Raw genomic sequence first — 21,020 nt, forward strand, 5'->3', positions numbered from 1 at the left:
ACAATACAATTTTATTGGAAGAGTCATAGGAAGCTGCAATTCTTCTAGAATCCTTTTAAGCCATAAAATCTCATAAACACCCTGGGCCATTGCCCTATACTCAGCCTCGGCATTGGTCCTGGCCACAACATCTTATTTTTTGCTCCTCCAAGTAACCAAGTTTCCCCAAACAAATGTGCAGTAACTGGATGTTGATTTCTTGATAAACATCACACTAGGCTGGCTGGAGGACTGAGCAACTGGTTTAGAGTTAGGATTAACCCTAGTGTTTGAGGTCCTACCTGAGGCAATCGAATAAGGAATTGGTTGGAGTGTAGTTGTATCAAGAAAGGTGAGTGACTCATGAGTTTAAAAATTCATATTAGAACAAAAGTGGCACACATTCGCAATGTGACCATACTTGAGGCAGATTTGACACTTGAAGTTAGCAAATCTGCCTCCACCGCGGCCTTTTCTAGAACCACCGCGACCAGCACCTCAATCAAACAAAGCATTATGCCCACCATTACCTCTGCCATAACTTTCTCTGAATCTGTTGGAATCATTAGCTTTGGACAAACTTCCATATGAGTAGCTTTGAGTGTAATTAATAGACAAAGATACAAGTAGTTGGGTGTCGCGATTGTATTGATCTAGGCGAGTTTCATGGCCATAAAGGAGAGCCTCAATCTCTGCAATAGATGGCATACGTTTTTTGCTTTCAATCATGGAAACCACTGGTGCATAATCCGATGGTAAACCTTCAAAAATAGCATCAACATGCTCATCATGGAGAACTGGAACTCCAACACCGGCGAGCTCGTCGACATCGTTTTTTATTTTGTGAAAGTACTCGTCCATCGTTTTCCCTTTGAGTGAGACAGCACGCATTACCATTCGCAATAGATGTGCCCTAGACTTGGTGTGAAGACTAAAATGCTCGTGAATCTTCTCCCATACCTGGTAGAAGTGATTCGAACCTATCACACGAAAAAAGGACAGACTTCGAGAGTGTCGACTGAAGCCAAACAAGCAATGTTTGGTCTTGCACTTCCTAGGCTTTATATTTAGGATTAACGAAATCCATGATCTGATCATCCTCTGTGAGAAATTAAGGTGGAATGATGGGATTAACCATGAACCTCAGCAATTTATGGGACTTGATGACTTGACTGACTGGCACGACATATTGTCGACAGTGTAGATAGTTGGAATCATCCAATTTTTCTGCTATTGTAGTTGGAAACAAATATGAATTAAAACTTTGAGATGTCGAAGCCATGATCGTGAAGATGAAGCTCAATAAACTAAGGAAAGTGAATTTTACGTTACAGGGAATAAATAACTAATCTTACTGAATCATAAAAGTTAGGTCTAATACAGTTACAAAAGAGGTATTTATAAACCTCTAGACCTTGAAGCTAATCACAAACTAACTAATAGAATTCTGTTAGTGAAAGAAAAGTAGTTTGCTTATACTAACTATCCTGCCTGCAATAACTGTTTGTAACAATTATTTTTATACATTCATTCTAATAGTATTAGGTTACAATGATGGCAAATTTGGTGGATCTTTGTGCTGGGGGCGCGAGGGGGGGGGTAGATATTTTGTGGTTGGGTGCCTAGCTTACAGTCAGATCTACGGTTGCCTAATTGTATTGCATGTATTAGGTCACCATAGCTTTGCATAGTATGGTGCTAGGTTGTATATACAACAGTACCTCTTGTATTGAACTTAATATTATATATAATATAATCATACTTTTGCTGATAAAAAAAATCTATGCAACTTTGTTATGCTACTTTTTCCCTTCATGTTTCTCCTGAATTTTGTGTTTCCCTTATCAATAATTATTCTTTGTTAGTAAGAGCCTGTGTTTTGAGGTATCCTTTTAATTTTTTATTTTCTGGTTCACGTGAAGTTATCCTTAGCATCTTATTTTGTATCACATTATATGTTTTGCAATAAAGCTACTCCTTTCCCTTTTTTTTCTTACTCTCTAGGAATAAGTTGCTGAAATATTACTTAAAATTCAGGTACACATAAGTGTTCCTAATGTTGGATAGTTTATTGATTTATTGATCTCAATTCTTGCGGAAAGACATGGTAATTCCTTTTCTTATATAATGTCAGAATGGACTAAGCAGCAAGGTGACATCCTTCTACTATTATATTTGTTAAGGTATCTTAGTTTGTGATTTTTTTGGGATTTTGTTTTTTGCAAATTATGAACTTGTCACGACATAGTTTGTCCATAGAACTGAAGTATGTTTCTGTAATTTCTCTTTTTTGGTTATGGCTATGGAGTTATCCTCATGAATGAATGGTTTAAAAAATCATTAATTAGTTTTGACTCAACTGTTAAGGATCAAATCCAAATACCAAATAGTGTTTAATGCTTTGTGTTGGAAATAGGAATATTTTAGGAGATGCAACTCTAGTCTCAAATATAAGAAAAAAATTACCTTTTTCTTGGTCTCAAATATAAGAAAATTTCAACTAACAGTATCTCATGTAATGCTACTATCTCTAAAATACTCTTCATGTAATTGAGGTTATAGTTCTAATGACTCCTTTTTATTCGTAATACCAAGTTTGAATGAAGGGTAAGTTGGGGGAAATTTAACTTTTAATTGAGACTGATGCAATTGAATGTGGTTAACTAACTTTCTTAGTTAGCGTGAATCTTTTCTCTTATATATGAGACCAGATGGAGTAAGAACTTCAATTTTTATTTTTTTCAAGTTTCCTAGATACTTGTTATAGCTAAGTTCAATGCATCATAGGAAGTAGTGGTATCTTAGTTGTTCACTTGTAATTTTTTTGGCATTATTTTCTTTGTAATTCTCTTGAATATAAATAACTATTTAGGCTTTAATTATCTCTGTAATTATCTTAATGCGCATAGGAAGTAGTGGTATATTACATGCTTGTGAATTCACCCATATATGGCATCATCAAAATAAAACCTAGCAAGCAAAGTCTCCAAAGCTATTAACTCCAAAGCTATCAAAATAAAACCTATTCCCGAAGTCCCAACAATAAGAGAATAACAACTCAGATGACTCCTCTACCTTTAACTACAAATGTTGTGTTGCTGGATATGAAGCTGCCCCACAATTTACTAACACCTATGCAATATTTGTTGGAATCTTCCCCCATAACATAAAGGTTTTCCTTGAAGTTAATCCAACCAAGCTATGCAATGTTAACTGCTTAAGCTTCCTTTTCCATACTATTTCTTCTCCCTCCTCTCCTCGATCAACTCCATTATTAGATTCTTCTTCCTTTATTAGTATGATCATTTAATTCTTATTCTTGCTATGTGAGTAGGGGAGTACCTTTCATCGCGAGTGAAACACAAGCCTTTCATCTTCAGGAAGCTGCTTAGGGGTAGGATTCGAATTTGACCCTTTCTCTTCCTTTCCCAGCTGAAATTTGGTTGCTTCCTCATTTTGCCCATCACTTATCATATTCACTTATTTCTCACTTCTAAATGGTGAGGCTCTATTGCTTCCCTAATACTTTACTCTTCTTCCACTCTATGTAGTCAATAGCAGCCACTATAGTGGTGGAGCGGCCCCCATCCGTGACGGGCACCTCTGTAACGGAGCGGTTTCATGTCACGGCTAGAGCGACAGTTATCGCGGCAGAGCAGGGCGGGTTCAAGAGAAATTTTTTGTGCCACTACTTCGAAGCAATGAAAATTCTGAAAATACCCTCACTTAATGAGGATAAGTGAGGGTATTTTAGGTTTATCAAATTTTTCCTATAAGCTTTTCTTCGCACGATCAGGGCTCCATCATCTTCAACAGTTCAACCCTAGCGTTGCCATTGCTACTCTGCACACCTGCGATGCCTGCTTTGTCCATTCCGGCAACGCCGTTCCAACTCTGTTTCATTCTGGTAGCGACTTCTGTTTTGGCGAAGCCTGCATCCTTCATTCCGGCAAATTTTTGTGCTTACTGCTTAATGCTTATTGCCTACTCTGTTCTAGCGACTCTGTTCCGTTCCGACTTCTGTTCTGACTCTGTTTCATTATTTTTTATTGTGCTTACTGCTTATTTCCTAGCAAAAGCAAAACCATGGCATCCTCTGATCAACAAAAGAATACCAATTTAGAGGGGTCTTCAACTGGAATGTTCAAGCCTACGGGTGATAATGTAGATGTCTTTTGGAATTGGAACAGCTTAAAGGATAAAAATAACAGGAAGAGTGTGACATGTGATTTTTGTCAAAACACGTCTACTGGAGGAATTTGTAGAGCCAAAAGACATCAACTTCAAATAAAAGGTGATGTGGGTTCTTGTAAGAATTTACCGGAAGATGATAAATTAGAAATTATTTCTGCTTATGAGAAATAGTTGAAACTGCAACATACATGGAGGCAATGCAAGAAGAAGACGACGAAGAGGAAGATGGGATCCAAGAGATTACAAGACTTAAAAGTGGAAAAAGACCTCCAACAACATCAAATGAAGCCTTCTCATCTACTTCCAAGAAGAGGACCACAAACAAAAAAGGCCCTCTTGATTTTTTGTTCTCCAAACAACTTGAAGAAAGTATCAAATTAGGAAAAACCATGAGACAAATAAGTGTAAATGAATCTTATAACAAGGCATCATGAGACAGGGCAGTTCAGTACATTGCTCGTTTCTTTTTTAGGAATGGAATGGCATTCAATGTTGCTAAATCAAAAAAGTTTCAAGTTGATGATTCAGGCAATTGGAACCTATGGTTCTCATTTAAAGCCTCCAAGCTATCATGAATTGAGAGTTCCACTCCTTAAAAAAGAGTTGGAATACACGAAGGGCTTATTGATGAGTCATGAGGAGGAGCGAATCAAATATGGATGTTCAATTATGTCAGATGGTTGGATGAATAGGAAGAATAGAAATTTGATTAATTTTTTGGTAAATTGTTCATTGGGAACACAGTTTGTGAGGAGTGTGGATGCTTCTGAATACATGAAGACTGGTCAAAAGATCTTTGAGCTTTAAGATAGCTTTGTTGAGGAGATTGGAGAAAAGAATGTCATTCAAGTGGTGACGGACAATGGAAGTAATTATGTGTTAGTGAGTGAGAATTCAATCATGCTTAATGAAGTTTTTTATTTTATAGTTATAAATTGTTACACTACTCATACAAGTTTATTGATTTTGGTCTTTATAGGTAAAATTTTACAAGTCACGAGACCAAAAATATTTTGGACTCCATGTGTTGCACATTGTCTTGACTTGATGCTAGAAGATATTGGAAAGATCCCAAAACTAAAAAAGGTTATACAAAGAGGCATCAAGCTTGTAGGCTACATTTACAACCATACATTGGCTTTGAACACCATGAGGAAATTCACACAAAAAAACTGAATTGGAGAGACACGGAATTACAAGATTTGCTACCACTTTCTTAACTTTGCAAAGATTGCATAAGAAAAAGCCCAATCTTAGAAGGATGTTAACTTCGGATGAATGGTTGAAGTCTAAGGTGTTGGATCAAGTGGCCTCGGAATAATTAAGAAGGGGGGGGTTGAATTAATTATTAATGAACCTTTACTAATTAAAAAACTTATCCTTCTTAATGTTACTAGATTCAATTAGGCTTTTACTACTAAGTTAAGAAAGTAAAGAACAGAAATAGAAACTTAATCAAAAGTAAAAGCGATAATTAAAGTGCACAGCAGAAATTAAAGAGTGTAGGGAAGAAGAAGACAAACACAAGAATTTTATACTGGTTCAGCAACAACCCGTGCCTACATCCAGTCCCCAAGAAACCATCGGTTCTTGAGATTTCTTTCAACCTTGTAAAATCCTTTACAAGCAAAGATCCACAAGGGATGTACCCTCCCTTGCTCTCTTTGAACAACCAAGTGGATGTACCCTCCACTTGAACTGATCCACAATAGATGTACCCTCTCTTGTTCTCAGTAATAACAACCCAAGTAGATGTACCCTCTACTTGTACCACAAAGGATGTACCCTCCAATGTGTTAAGACAAAGAATTCTCAGGCGGTTAGTCCTTTGAATCTTTGTAAGGGGAAACAAAAGATATCTCAGGCGGTTAGTCCTTTGAAATCTTTTGTTTAAGGGAAAGGGAAGAATCAAAAGAATTCTCAGATTGTGTCCTTCTGAATTCTCTTGTGAAGGGAGAAGGGAGACACAAAAGAATTCAGGCGGTTAGTCCTTCGTTCTTTTGGAAAAGGGAGAAGAGAGACACAAAAAGAATTCAGGCGATTAGTCCTTGTTGAATTCTTTTTGGAAAAACGTGATGAGAATGAAAAAGATGAATAGCACAATTTTTTTATCAAAGAACTTTTCTTGAAAGAAAAAGTTTTGAACAAAAACTTTTAGAAAGATGAAGAGAAGATGAATTAGAAAACATTTGTTGAAAGAGTTGAATGATGTTGAGAGAGAAGATTGAAAGATAGATTTCTTGATTGTTATTAAAATTCATGCCATGGTCACATATTTATAATTTCTTGATGACTCAAGTCAAAGTTTGTGACTCTTGGCAAATTTTTTTAAAACTAGTCACTTAGAAAAGTTGTGACTTTTGAAAGAATCTTCAGAAACAAGTCACTTGAAGAATTGTGACTTTTGGAAATGTATTTTTCGAAAACAATCACTAGTAATCGATTACCATTAAGGTGTAATCGATTACACATCAACAGATGTGACTCTTCATTTTGAATTTTGAAAATCTTAACGTTTTAAAAACACTGGTAATCGATTACCAGAGAGTAAAACTCTTTGGTAATGATTTTGTGAAAACTTCTTGTGCTACTCAATGTTTTGAAAAACTTTTTTAATACTTATCTTGATTGATTCTTCTCTTGAGTCTTGAATCTTGATCTTGATTATTCTTGAATCTTGATTCTTGAAACTTGATTCTTGAAAAACTTCATTCTTGAATCTTTGGAATTTGCTTGACTCTTGATTCTTTGGCATCATCAAAATAACCTTGGAAGGCGTTGCTTCCACAATCTCCCCCTTTTTTATGATGACAACCTTGAAATCAAGAGAATGCATACAATTTTTGTTCTACCCTTCACTCATCCCTTTCTCCCCCTTTCTTTTTGATTTTATGCTTGATTTTAAAGTTTTGAAAATATAATATCTTAATTTCTTAAAATGCCCATTTTTCTCTCCCCCTTTGGCAACATCAAAAAGGCCAAAGTGCGTAAGAAATATAAAACCATACAAGAGAATAGAAAAAAATCAAACAAGATAACTTTACCATTCATCAAACTAGAAAGATAATACTTCATAGAATGTCATATAATCCAGAAAGTCATTCATAATAACCAAATAAAACTACTAATGTAGGAAGAAAGAAAATGCTAGTAAGTGTTTTTTAAGACATAGCCAAATACACGGCTTGAAAACAAAATATAATTATAATCTAAATCTATTATCAGAGAATCAAAACTTAATTTTAAGTAACAAAAATTAGTTATGAACACATATATGGTAACTCATTACTTATCTCAATTGTTTTAGCATATCAATATAATTTTGACAAAAATCCAATCATGTCAAATCATACATAAATGGATAAACATACAATAAATGTATTCATACAAAAGAGAAAAACTTATAAAAATCAAACATGATAATAAATCATCCACAAATCATAATAAAACGTATGAATCAAATAAGTCATAAGTCATCAAAAAGTAACCAAGTAGAACCATAACACATAAAGCAACTAACAAGTTTTAAACTTTTAGAAAATAAAGTACTAATAAAGTTTCAAAACATAATTCACTAAGTAACAAATAAGTAAACAAGATAATCAAGTTTAAACACATAACAGAAAGACATTAAAACAAACTATTTTGCACCCATAAAAAATACATATTCACTATCTTAATCAACATAACCTTTAAATATAATAAAAAATCATAATAACTCTCAAACACAATCAATCATCAAATATTTCAAATTAATTAAATTTAATTAACAATCAATTAACTATGCACAACAATTTCTATTTCAAAAAAAATCAAATTTCAAATTTTTAAATTTCAATTTCAAATTTTAAATTTCAAATTTCAAATTCTAAATTTTAAATTTTAAATTTCAAATTTCAACTTCTGGTAACTTCCTTTTTCAACTTCCAACTTCTATTTTCAACTTTCAAACTTCCACTTTCAACTTCCAACTTTTAATTTTCAAACTTCCAATAACTTCCAAATTTTAATTTTCAAACTTCCAATAACTTGCAAATTTTAATTTTCAAACTTTCAACTAGTTGGACACAATTACCAAAGACAAAAAAAAAATCAATCATGTATATTGAAATTCTTTAAACTAAATATAGTTAATTAATCATAATAAATTTTAACATAATCAAATAATTTTGTGCTTATCTTCAATTTACATAACTAAGTCTATTCTATTGTAATCGATTACACATAGTGGTAATTGATTATCAGAGAATTAAAAACTAAATTTTAAGTATCAAATAACAATCATCAACACATATCATGGTAATTATTTACTTAATTCAATTATCTTAACATGTCAAAACATTTTTTATTTTTTTTAACAGAATCTAATCATCTTAGAAACAAAACATAAGCAATTCAAGCATTAATCAATTCAAACAAAATTCAAATAATCATACATATTCAAAATTAAAACTAAATATAGTTATTTAAACATTGTAAACACAATTAAACAATTTCAACAATTATTTTCTATTAGCCACAAAAATAACTTAACTGAAAATATTAATCATACATTAATTCATAGAGATGGCTTAGATGTTACCTCTTTTGAGATTTTACTGATATTGTTGTTGTCGTATGTAACATGTCCACTTTTCTTGGGGGAAATGGTTGTAAATTTGGATACATCTCCCGTCATATGCTTGGAACATCCACTGTCGATGTACCACTTCTTCCTTACAGATTCTTCTTTGTTGTTTTCATGAGATTTTGTCATGAGATTTCAGATTTGAACTGTTCCTGAAAATACTTTTGAAAAAAAAAGAATTTAAAGAGGCCATGAATCTCGAAGTTGTTAAATTTTCTACAAGATACCTGCTCTAATACCACTTGTTAGGTCAAGTGGCCTCGGAATAATTAAGAAGGGGGGAGGGTGAATTAATTATTAATGAACCTTTACTAATTAAAAAACTTATCCTTCTTAATGTTACTAGATTCAATTAGGCCTTTACTACTAAGTTAAGAAAGTAAAGAACAGAAATAGAAACTTAATCAAAAGTAAAAGCGATAATTAAAGTGCACAGCAGAAATTAAAGAGTGTAGGGAAGAAGAAGACAAACACAAGAATTTAATACTGGTTCAGCAACAACCCGTGCCTACATCCAGTCCCCAAGCAACCATCGGTTCTTGAGATTTCTTTCAACCTTGTAAAATCCTTTACAAGCAAAGATCCACAAGGAATGTACCCTCCCTTTTTCTCTTTGAACAACCAAGTGGATGTACCCTCCACTTGAACTGATCAACAAGAGATGTACCCTCTCTTGTTCTCATTAACAACAACCCAAGTAGATGTACCCTCTACTTGTACCACAAAGGATGTACCCTCCAAGGTGTTAAGACAAAGAATTCTCAGGCGGTTAGTCCTTTGAATCTTTGTAAGGGGAAACAAAAGATATCTCAGGCAGTTAGTCCTTTGAAATCTTTTGTTTAAGGGAAAGGGAAGAATCAAAAGAATTCTCAGACTGTGTCCTTTTGAATTCTCTTGAGAAGGGAGAAGGGAGACACAAAAGAATTAAGGCGGTTAGTCCTTCGTTTTTTTGGAAAAGGGAGAAGAGAGACACAAAAGGAATTCAGGCGATTAGTCCTTGTTGAATTCTTTTTGGCAAAAGGAGATGAGAATGAAAAAGATGAATAGCACAAGTTTTTTTATCAAAGAACTTTTCTTGAAAGAAAAAGTTTTGAACAAAAACTTTTAGAAAGATGAAGAGAAGATGAATTAGAAAACATTTGTTGAAAGAGTTGAATGATGTTGAGAGAGAAGATTGAAAGATAGATTTCTTGATTGTTATTAAAATTCATGCCATGGTCACATATTTATAATTTCTTGATGACTCAAGTCAAAGTTTGTGACTCTTGGCAATTTCTTTTAAAACAAGTCACTTAGAAAAGTTGTGACTTTTGAAAGAATCTTTAGAAACAAGTCACTTGAAGAATTGTGACTTTTGGAAATGTATTTTTCGAAAACAGTCACTGGTAATCGATTACCATTAAGGTGTAATCGATTACACATCAACAGATGTGACTCTTCATTTTGAATTTTGAAAATCTTAATGTTTTAAAAACACTGGTAATCGATTACTATATTCTGGTAATCGATTACCAGAGAGTAAAACTCTTTGGTAATGATTTTTTGAAAACTTCTTGTGCTACTCAATGTTTTGAAAAACTTTTTTAATACTTATCTTGATTGATTCTTCTCTTGATTCTTGAATCTTGATCATGATTATTCTTGATTCTTGAAACTTGATTCTTGAAAAACTTCATTCTTGAATCTTTGGAATTAGCTAGACTCTTGATTCTTTGGCATCATCAAAATAACCTCGGAAGGCATTGCTTCCACATAAGACAGTGAAAGAGCCCAAGGGGAAGAAAGCAACAAATGTTGTTCTTATGCCATCATTTTGGAATGATGTTGTCTACACTTTAAAGGCTATGGGGCCTCTTGTAAGTGTGTTAAGTTTGGTGGATAATGAAAAAAAACCTGCAATGGGTTTCATTTATGAAGCAATGGATAGGGCCAAAGAGGCAATTCAAAGAGCTTTCAATAACAATGAAGGGAAGTATAAGGATATCCTTGCAATCATTGATAAAAGATGGGATTGCCAACTTCACCACCCTTTGCATGCAGCGGGTTATTATCTAAATCCGAAGTTCTTTTACACCAATCCAAACATTGACAATGATAATGAAGTGTTGGATGGCCTCTACAAATGTATTGATAGGCTTAATGAAGATGATAATTTTGTAGTTGAAGTTCACAAACAATTGCTAGTGTATAAAAGGGCTGGAGAGAGGTTTGGTATGACTGTAGCAATTCTATAAAAGGGCTGAAGTGGTTAACCAAAGCATCATTAACCAAAGCTGTATCCTTTTCCAGTACTTCTTTCAATAAAAAAAATGAGGGGGGGGGGGGGTTCACATGATTAGAATCAACAATAATTAATTTCTACTAATAATAACATATTACAATTTAGTCTAATGAAAAATAAGATATGTCATGAAAGTAAATATATATAATTATATTTTGTGCAAAAAAAAAAAATAGAAACAGGAAAGCATTCTTAGGACTTAGTTGAATTAAGGAGTAGACTGAGATTGATATAATTATTGACTTAAATATGAATAACATTGAAACAATAATTTAGTAAGTCAAGATAAAATAATACTAATTTTTTAGTCTAAATACACCAATTTGAGACCAAAATAATATTTATTGTAGAATAACAAGTTGAATAAAGTCCAAAGCAAATATTGCTTGAACCAATCTTTGATATAGAAGTTTATTAAAATCAAAACATCTTTATATGTAAATTCAACTTTTAGCAAAAGAATTTTATATGAATTAGATTGTTGAAACAGTGAATCAAAGAAAGAGAAACCGAGTTGGTGATAGAGGCTTATTGAGGGCTTCAGCCCATTGATTTATAGCAGGGATATGATACACTTTGAGCTCTTTAGCTAAGACTTTCTCCCTGACAAAAAGATGTCAATTTCCATGTGCTTAGTCCAGAAATGAAGAACTGGATTATGAGTGATAGCTACTGCACTTTGGTTGTCACAGTAAATCTCTGGGGTCTGAAAAGGAACAGATAACTCTGTTAAAATAGTTTGAATCCATGTAACTTCAGTTGTGGCTTAAGCCAAGCTCTTATATTCAGCTTCAGTGGCAGATCAAGTCATAATTTGTTGTTTTTTGGACCACCATGGGACCAAATTAGGACCAAAATAAATCACTGCACCAGAGGTAGACCTTCTATCATCTGGATACGAGGCCCAATCAGCATCACACAAGGCTTTGATAGTAAAAGGCTAAGAGGAAGGAGCAACGTTGAAATGCAGACCATGACGAATAAAGCCTTTGAGGTAACTTAGAATGTGTTTAACAGCTGTCCAGTCTGAGTCCATAGGATGAGCCATGAACTGACAGACCTTGTTCACAGCATAGCTTAACTCAGGCCTTGTAATGGTTGTGTATTGGAGAGCTCCAACAACAGACCTATAGAGAGATGGATTACTGAAAAAATCCAAGTCAACTTTGGTTAACTTGCAATTAGCAGTCTTAGGGGAAGAAATAAATTGTGCTTCTGCCATTTTAGTTTTCTGAAGCAAATCTCTGATATATTTGCTTTGGGTTAGTAGAATAATCCCATCAGCCACTGATTTGATTTCTATGCCAAGAAAATAGTCAAGTTTTCCTAATTGTTTAAGAGAAAAATTGGAATCCAGCTTGGTGGTGAGTTGCTGAATTATAACATTGGAGTTACCAGTAATAATAATATCATCTACATAAACAAGAATGTAGATAATGTGTCCTTTGTCTTTATAAACAAAAAATGAAGGATCGCACTTGCTGACCACAAACCCAAGCTGTAAAAGTCCTTTGAGCCTTTCAAACCATTGTCTTGGGGCCTATTTAAGGCCATACAAATCCTTTTGTAGCTTGCAAACCAAGGTTTTATCTAAACTTTGGAAGCCTTGTGGCTGCTGCATGTGGATAGTCTCTTCAAGATGACCATTTAAAAAGGCATTGTTGACATCATGCTGGAACAAATTCCATTTATTAGTGAGAGAAAGAGTGATAATCAGTCTGATTGTAACAAGTTTTATAACAAGAGAAAATGTTTCATTAAAGTCACAACCAACAACTTGATGAAATCCTTTAGCCACTAACCTAGCCTTGAACCTGTTAACTGTTCCATCAGCATTCTCCTTAATTCTGAAGACTCACTTACAACCCACAACTTGCTTGTCTTTGGGAAGAGGAACAAGATCCCATGTTTTATAGTTGAGAAAAGCCTCATACTCTTGTTTCATAGCAGCAAACCAATGAGGGTCCATAAGCAGTAGGTAAAAAATTACTCTTAGAAGAAGGATAGAGTTGGATAAAGATGGAAAAGGATCGTTGTAAGGATATTTAAGCTCATTGAGGATAACATCTTTGGAAACATATAATTTTCCATTAGGAGAGAGACTTTAGGATTAATAGGGGAAATAAGCTAGTGTAATAAGAAGACTTAATAGAAAGGCCTTGGCCATTACCAATGTATATTTGGTTTGGCCCTTCAAATGGACCAAGCTGCTGGATGTTTTGAGACTCTCCAATTACGTGGAAGGATGCACCAGAATTAGGTATCCAAGTAGTAGAGTTAGGATCTTGATTTTTAGAAATAACCAGCATTGCACTAGGTTGGGATGACCTCCACCACGACCAAAGTCATTACCTCCACAACTGTAGCCACTGGCGCTATCAGAATCATAGCCTCCACAATTGTAGCAATCACCACAATTGAAGCCACCATGATTTCCAGAATAATTGGATTGATTTTGTGGATTGAAATTATTTGAAGATGAATTGTAAGAATTTGTAGATGAGTGTAACCTTGAGCAACAATAATCGAAGGTGAATCAGCAAAGCGCTTCTGAAACTTTTTAATGCGTGCCTCATGTTCAAGCAGCGGTGCCCTTACTTCTCCAATCTAAAGTAGTTCGAACTTACTTTCAATCACTGGATTGTACTCCTCTGGTAGGCCTTCAAGAACTGCGTCAAGGTGTTCACCTGGAAGAACAAGATCTCTTCATGTTGTGTTTTATATAAGGAGTAGGCATACACTAGGTCAATGTTTTAAGCTTAACTATGAATCCATGATTATGAATTTAAGCTTAATAAGTATTTGATTTGCGTTATAATTTTCTTTTCTTTTTTATTTATACTATGTTAGATGCATTTATTATGTATATATATATATATATTAATCTCGTAGAATCTTATGCTTCGAGTTACAATTCTATGCTTTATGATTCTGTGACACCTTTTAGATTCAGAGTAGAATCTCGAGTTTGACTTCCATGATCCAAACAACTTATTCCCACTCTCCAATTCTAACTGGGTGCGAATAGTTTATTCTTTTTTTGTGTGTGAAACTCATGTTTATGTTACTTGTAGGTCTGTGTTAAACATGAGAATGATTAGTAAGGAATGCTTAATTGTGCATAAGCAATATCAAGTAAATTTTCTAACACTTGATATATGATTGTAGGGGAGATACAAGGGGCATATCAAATAAAAGTCACTACAAGTGCTCTGGCCTTGTTGCTAACCAGTAGGCACAATGAATTGGCAAATATACATGTCCAGGGCTATCTGACTAAGGTGTTACTATTAATTATTTATTTTTTTGCTCTCTATTTTTCTTCGCCCGAGAGGGTGGGAGTGCTTTCTGAATTCCTTAACTTATTTGTCTCATGAAGTCTAGCAAGGGAATAACCACAAGGTCAAAAGCTAAATCAGCCCCAGATCAATGGGTAATGTTGCAACTTTCTACAAAGGTAATTCTTTTTTATCGTATATAGTGCCTTGTGGAAGACATATGATCATCTATAGAGCTTAGTTGTTTGGACATGTTTTGTTGTTGTCAAATGGTATTAAGAATTGAGTAGAGAGAATAATGAACCTTATTGATCATATATTTGAAAAATACAAAAAAATGATGATTTTCTGTTATAATAGATCTATATATTGGCCAGAGCCAGAGGATCATTACTGATAAGTGTCAGTTATAACTGACAAACAGAAGTGAAATTTAACTAATAAACTAAAAGAATCTAAGATCTAACAGAATAACAGAACTAAAACTAACATTGAGTGTATTTATTTCTTAAGTGAGGAGAGGATCTTACGGATATTTCTAGGGTACATAGAGTGCCAGAGAAGCTACTTAGTGCTGACTCAACACTGACTAAACTCAATAACTAACTTGAGACGCAAATTAGTTATAGAAGAAAAACTAGCCAACTACAGGTCTATTATTAGACAATGAACCTTTTAAACATATACACTTATACTCCCTCACAAACTCAGAGTTATTGATTTTTTATCAATAACTATAATTCTGAGTTTGTCTAGATAAACAAATCTAGTACTAGATAGTGGTTTAGTGAAAACATCTGCAATCTGATCTTGAGCAGGAACATGAGTGACTGCTAAGGAGCAATTCAAAACTTTCTCCTTGACAAAAAAGATATCAAGCTCCATGTGCTTGGTGTGAGAGTGAAGAACTGGACTGGATTATGAGAAAGAGCCACTGCACAAATTGTCACAGAAAATGGTGGGAGTAGTGTAGAGGATTTTTAACTCTCGAAGAAGCGACTGAATCCAGAGAAGTTCAGATTCAGTAGTAGCAAGGCTACGATACTCAGCCTCTGCACTTGATCGAGCCACTAAGGATTTCTTCTTGGATCACCAGGATATAAGATTGAGTCCAAAAAGTGCACATGATCCAAAAGTGGACCTTCTGTCATCAACATCAGAGGCCCAGTCTGCATCATAGGATGCAGAAAGACTGTAGGGAGTTGACTAAGATGCTGGCTGGAGATGTAACCCAAAAGAGATAATTCCTTTGAGATACCTTAAAATCCTTTTGACTGCCTTCCAGTGAGTCAGCAAAAGGTTGTGCCATAAACTGGCAAACTTTGTTAACACTGTAACCAATCTCAGGTCGACTGACAGTAATATACTGTACAGGCCCTTCAATGGACCTGTACAGAGCTGGATCTTCCATATTAACAGAATCTAAGAGAATGAGAATATGAGAAAACTAAAGTGAGCTGCCATTGTTGATTGTATTCAACCCAAACATAAATTGAGTGCAATACAGTTTATATAGCAATTGCGTAACTATAACTATAGTTTGACTAACAATATGAATAGAAGAAAAGAAAGAGTTACATAGAGCAAGTATACTCATATACCCCCTGCAAGCTCATGAGGGGTTGACATAATTCTTTTCAACCACTCTGAGATTTGACCTATGAGTAGTGAATTAGAAGGAGTAAGGGCCTTTATTAGGATGTCTGCTCTTTGATCAACAACTAGATCATGAACAACTTGAAGATGCTTGGCAATGACTTTTTCCCTAACAAAAGAATAAATCAAGCTCCATATGTTTGGTTCGAGAATGAATCACAGGGTTATGAGCAAGAGTAACAATGCTCATATTATCACAAAAATAATAGAAGTTGCATAAGGAATATGAAGCTTATACAATAGTGATTTGATCCATGTGACTTCTGTTGTAGCCAAGGCCAAACTATGATATTCAGCCTCTGTGCTGGACCTAGCAACCACAGATTGATTTTTAGACCACCATGAGACTAGATTGGAGCCAAAGAAAACTGTTGCTTCTGAAGCGGATCTTGTGTCATCTGGATCAGAATCCCAGTTAGCATGACAGTAAGCATGTAGAGAAAGTGAAGGTCTAGTAGAGGAAGGGCGAAAGCTTAAACCCAAATTAATAGTGCCTACCAAGTATCTTAGGATTCTCTTTACTGTTGTGCAATGTTGTTCAGTAGTATCAGACATAAATTGACAGACCTTGTTGACAGAAAAATTAATTTCAGGTCGAGTGACGGTAGCATACTGCAAAGCTCCCACAATAGATCTGTACAGGGTGGGATCAGAAAAGGACTCATACCCAGACTTGATTAACGTGCAGCCCTAACCATGGGAGAGGAGATGGAATTAGCTTCATCCATCTTGGTTTTAGTCAACAGGTCTCTTATATACTTGGACTGAGTAGGATTGTGACAATTATGCCATCAACATATACCAACATATAGTTCACAGCCCTGGATTCAGTTGTCGCAACCTACCCTTCGGCGGGAGGGCGACGCGTGACTCGCGGGATGCGTGTTCCACGAAAGGAATAGGCGCAGAGTCGCCACCAACGTTTATTTGAGGAAAACGTCGGAAAAACCGGAAAAGACGCGATCTACGAACTTTTAAGTGAAAAGGTTCGGGAGTTGTATTTACGCACGGGGAAGGTATTAGCACCCCACACGTCCGTCCCAAGGGACGACAGCCTTTAATCGAATGTGCAAACATGACCTTGATTTTTTATGTTCCCTTTTAAGTCCTTATATCCTTCATACCCTTTTTATATTTTTCTCTTTTTGTGGTCGACAAGGGTGTTTCCCTTTGCTCCTACGTATTCCTCAATTTGCGATGAGGAAATCAGACCTACGTAGTTCTTTCTTATCAAGTGATTCTTTCTTTTTACTTAAAAGGTGATCATTTTAAGGCGTTGGACCTTGAAAATGACCCATTTTACTTAGTAAGAAATTGAAATGATAAAATTCAAAACCTATTTTTATGGACGAGCTTGACTAGGCGAGTTGATTTTAGCCTTAGTTTCACTTTACTTATTAGTAAATTCAATTAAGAATGAGAAATCCCAAAGAGAAAACGTCCGATTGATTTTCCGCTTTATTTTACTAAAAGATTTTTTTTTATTATTATATTATTTTTTACCTCTTTTTTTGATTTCTAACGTGGTTACGGCACGACCGAACGGTCGGAATTTATTTTTACCGAAGTTAACGGATAATACAATTCAAACGTTCGGTGGAAATTTATTTTATTTTTAGGTTAAGCGAGAAATGACTTAAATAAAATGGCTTAAGCACATCAAAAGGGGGTATAAAAAGTAAATGAAATGAGAATAGAAATACACAAAACACAATGTGGACCACCATGGGTACATAGAATGAATCGAAAAACTTGGTTCGACGTACTTACCCGTTGAAGATCGAAGAACGATGAAGAACGAATGAAGAACGTCGAAGAACGGTCGAAACCTTTGCGAAATTCTTCACGGAAAACGTTATGGAAACATTTCGGAAGCGCCTCGGCTTAGATTTTCTTCACGGAAACAATTTTTCCAAGCAAATTCGAAAGAGAGAGAAGTGCCTAAGGGGCTGAACCCTTTTCCTTCTCACTTCCTCCCCTATTTATAGCAAAATAGGGGAGATGCTTGCCGCCCAGCTCGCTCAGGCGAGCCAGGTTGCTTCCTTCAGAAGCAACAGCCTTCTGGAGGGCCCAAGTGGGCCTGGGTGCTATTTGCACCCCCATTTTTACTAAGTACACCCCCCCTCTGCTTTTTTTTGGTGATTCTTTTTTCGTAAAGTTACGGAAACTTACGAATTTCGTAACGATACTTGTTTTCTTTTCGTAATGTTACGGAACCTTGCGGATTACATAATCATCCCCTTTTTGACTTACGGAATGTTACGGAACCTCACTTAATTATGCAACGATGCTTCCATTTGATTTTCGGTGTGTCACGGAAACTTACGGATTGTGCATCAATATTTTTTTGGTTTTCCGGCATGTCCTGGAATTTCACAAATTGCCTAATGATGGGTGCCAAGCACCTCACAAGGACAAAAAAAAAGTCGTATGTCATCAAGCAAAGGTCCCCGGACGAAATTAGGGTATGACAGTTGCCCCTATTTACTTGTCTTTTATTGGAGATAAAAGGAAAGTAAAGATAAGACACTAATTTCGTTCCTCTCGATTTGACGAGAGTCGCGGGTGACCATAAAATCTCCACATGCAAATGACTTGTTGTTCCCGGGGGAACAAAAGGTGCAGAAGACGATGTCAGTCTCTGCATGCTATCAAGCGTTCTGTCTTACAGATAGCAAAAGAATGTTTATACGGATAACCACTCGGGTATTTCCGCCCGTCAACGTGACTCAAAAGTCAGTATGACAGATCTTGTGAGTGCGGAAGATAATGTAAATCTTCGCGTGTCATCGGGCCTGCCGCCTCTGGATGACAAAAGGGTGCAGAATGACCAAATTTTGTCTCTGCGCGCCATCGGACACGACTGTGTCTGAATGGCAAAGGGGTGCGGAATGACCAAATTTTGTCTCCGCGTGTCATCGGGCCCGCCGCCTCTGGATGACAAAGGGTGCAAAATGACCAAATTTTGTCTCTGCGTACCATCGGACACGACTGTGTCTGAATGGCAAAGGGGTGCGGAATGACCAAATTTTGTCTCCGCGTGTCATCGGGCCCGCCGCCTCTGGATGACAAAGGGTGCAGAATGACCAATTTTTGTCTCTGCGTGCCATCGGACACGACTGTGTCTGAATGGCAAAGGGGTGCGGAATGACCAAATTTTGTCTCCGCGTGTCATCGGGCCCGCCGCCTCTGGATGACAAAGGGTGCAGAATGACCAATTTTTGTCTCTGCGCGCCATCGGACACGGCTGTGTCTGAATGGCAAAGGGGTGCGGAATGACCAAATTTTGTCTCCGCGTGTCATCGGGCCCGCCGCCTCTGGATGACAAAGGGTGCAGAATGACCAATTTTTGTCTCTATGCGCCATCGGACACGGCTGTGTCTGAATGGCAAAGGGGTGCGGAATGACCAAATTTTGTCTCCGCATGTCACATGACCTCAGGGTCAGTATGACAGATTGTGGGGCGGCCGACAAGAGCAAGGCTCTTGCTCCTGCGTATCCTCCAATGAGGAACTCAGACCTACGTAGTTCTAGATAACTTGTGAGACTTGAAAAAGTCTCCACCGGAAGATGCTGACATCTCCGGAAAGGGCGTAGATGACCACATTGGCCTCTGCTCATCAATCACACTTGGGGTCACTGAATGACGAGGTGCGGATAACCGTAAGGTGTCTCCGCGGGTTACCAGATCTGGGGTCATGGTAACAAAAAGCGGTGTGGTCGACAAAAGCAAGGCTTTTGCTCCTACGTATCCTCCAATGAGGAACTCAGACCTACGTAGTTCTGGATAACTTGTGAGACTTGAAAAAGTCTCGGTGTTTTCTTCACTAAAAATGCAAACATGCTTTAGTAAAGAGACAAATATTCCAACTGATTAGAGCAACATATGCTTTTTTCGAGTGAAAAGAACAATGCGTTTACCGGGGAAGGAGAGTATGTTGATGAAATCCCCCATAACCATAAATGAGATTTTGGATGTTAGTATTTCGTTTCTAAATGACCATTTAGAGGAAACACTGGGTTCGACAAAAATAGAAGAAATCCACTCAAAGTGTATCAATCTCGCACAGGTAAGTGTTTTATCCTAATTCCGAACCATAGATATGTCATGACTTAACTTTGCAATTTATTTCCTATCAAATCAAAAATTACATGTGTGATCATGGATCAATAGGACTTCCCTTGGGAATGGGTTCTTTTGATGGGTTTTTCGGCTTTTGTGTGTTTTTGGCTTTTGATTTTTTTGTTGGCTTTTTCCTTTTCTGTTTTTGTTTAGTGCGGGGCGAAAAAGTCGCTAGCGCACAAGATTTTGGTTGGCAATTAAAGGGGGAAGACCATTTTAGGTCGTGGTTTCCTTTCCTTCTTTTTGTTCATTTGGTGACAATTCTGTATTGTTCAGATATTGTTCGGTCCAAAGACCTTTCTGCATATTTCTTCTGTTTTCTTTGATCGGGGACTTTCTTCCCTTTCTTTTTTTCTTTTTTTCTTTCTCCCATTCTTTGATTGGGAATTTTCTTTCTTTTCTTTTTGCTTTTCTCCCACTCTTTGATTGGAAATTTTCCTTCTTTCCCTTTTCTTGCTTCCGAGGGTAAGGATTATGGTGAGTCAGGATTTCGGCTCAAGACTTGTAGAATGGCTAGACATGATACATGTCAGGGTTTGGTTTGGTTCAAGGATAAAAGGTATGCCCCACATTATTTCCATGACACAAATGCAAAAATGATGATTTGGAAATTTTATGCAAAACTCGTCATGCATGCACCTATGTGGACGCTCAAGTGTCAAATTTTTATGGTCATGTGATGCTAGGGCTCAGGATTCGTTTCCTCTATTTTAGTCAACCCAATGTTTCCAAAATATGTTCTTTTATCCATTTGTGCATTCATCCGAGTCCATTTTGGGCGTCCGGGAAAATTTTCACAGCGTTCACCCTTCAGGTGTACACACATTTTTTTTCCAAAAACTAGCTATGATCAGCGAATTTTTCTTTAAAGAAAAGTTGGAA

The 21,020-nt window shown here is 36.1% G+C and overlaps 1 pseudogene; it reads left to right on the top strand.

Annotated features, from left to right (window-relative positions):
- LOC100790766 (importin-9-like) overlaps window positions 1-21,020 on the top strand; it is a 142,527-nt pseudogene that overhangs the window by 81,096 nt on the left and 40,411 nt on the right.

The sequence above is a fragment of the Glycine max genome, chromosome 4 (assembly GCF_000004515.6).
Source record: "Glycine max cultivar Williams 82 chromosome 4, Glycine_max_v4.0, whole genome shotgun sequence".
NCBI lineage: Eukaryota > Viridiplantae > Streptophyta > Magnoliopsida > Fabales > Fabaceae > Glycine > Glycine max.